Source organism: Giraffa tippelskirchi, chromosome X (genome assembly GCF_054371585.1).
Source record: "Giraffa tippelskirchi isolate mGirTip1 chromosome X, T2T-mGirTip1v1.2.pri, whole genome shotgun sequence".
Taxonomy (NCBI): Eukaryota; Metazoa; Chordata; class Mammalia; order Artiodactyla; family Giraffidae; genus Giraffa; species Giraffa tippelskirchi.
This window is the reverse complement of record NC_137289.1, coordinates 101,474,242-101,475,518: the sequence shown is the minus strand read 5'-3', so window position 1 is coordinate 101,475,518 and position 1,277 is coordinate 101,474,242.

The following is a 1,277-nucleotide window of genomic DNA, read 5'->3' as shown; positions in this document are numbered from 1 at the left end:
TGGAATAGTATAAATCCATTAAAAAGGAAGAATTTCTATGGAAAGACCTACATGGCATATTGGTATGTGGTCAAATGGGGGAAAAAAAGGAAATTGCAGACCAGTATATTGAGTATGATCCAATTTGTGTAAATATTATATTAATGATGATAATCTCCCCCACAGATAAGATTGCCTGGTTATGACAGAGTCTTGCTGCCCTAAGATTGAGAAGAAAATGAGAAGATAGTGGAGAGAAGAAAATTACAAAGTGATAAGGAGAGTGTAATAAAAAGAGGAAATAGAGAACTTCAAAATTTTAACCGTATATCCTAAAAGGGAGAATAGTGCTTAAAGAGTATAGATTATGGAACTAGACTGCCTGAGTTCATCGTTGGGCCCTGAACTTAGTAGCTCGGCAATTGTCTGTTATCTCACCTCTCTGAGCCCCAGTTTCTTCAACTGTAACATGGGGATAATAGTACCTATCTCATAAGGCCCTTACATGTCTGTGTGTGCATGCTCAGTCGTGTCTGACTCTTTGTGACCCCATGGACTGTAGGCCACCAGTCTCCTCTGTCCATGGAATTCTCCAGGCAAGAATGCTGAAGCAGGTTGCTATTTCTTCCTCCAGAGGATCTTCTCAACTGAGGTATTGAACCCGCATCTCTTGCATCTTCTGCACTGGCAGGCAAATTCTTTACCAGCTGAGCCACCAAGGAAGCCCCAAGGTCCTTATGAAGATGGGCTAAATTAACCCATGTAAAACAAAAAACAACAACAAAAACACTTAACAAAGGCTTGGTGCATAGTAAGCATTAAATCAACATTAGCTGTTATTTCTTTGGACCAGGCACTATGTTGTGTTTTCTGTACATGATGTTATTGAATTGTTCCAATGACCTAGATATCACCTATGGAAGCTGACTGTTACAGAGGCCCTCCTTCTTGTGCTACAGTTGCTTTGGAATTTTATTGCCCTTCTTTAATAGTTGAGGAAATCAAGGGTCAGAGACATGGTTTTGCTCAAGGTGCCCTAGCCATACAGGGACGGTTTAATTTGAAAGCCAGCAAACTCATTTTATTACTCCAGAGGGAGAAGAGAAAGTAAATAAATAAAGAGGGGAGAGCTGGTACTGGGTGAGGGGGGAGGAAAGAGGGGACTACATTGGGTTTTATCTCTAGCAGGGGCCTGAGATACCTTTGGGGCCAATGCAGGGCCAGGCCAGCAGAAGGCGGGGTGGGTGGAACTGAGCCAAGGGAGAAGGGATAAAAACCAGGTCCTGACTCACAGCACC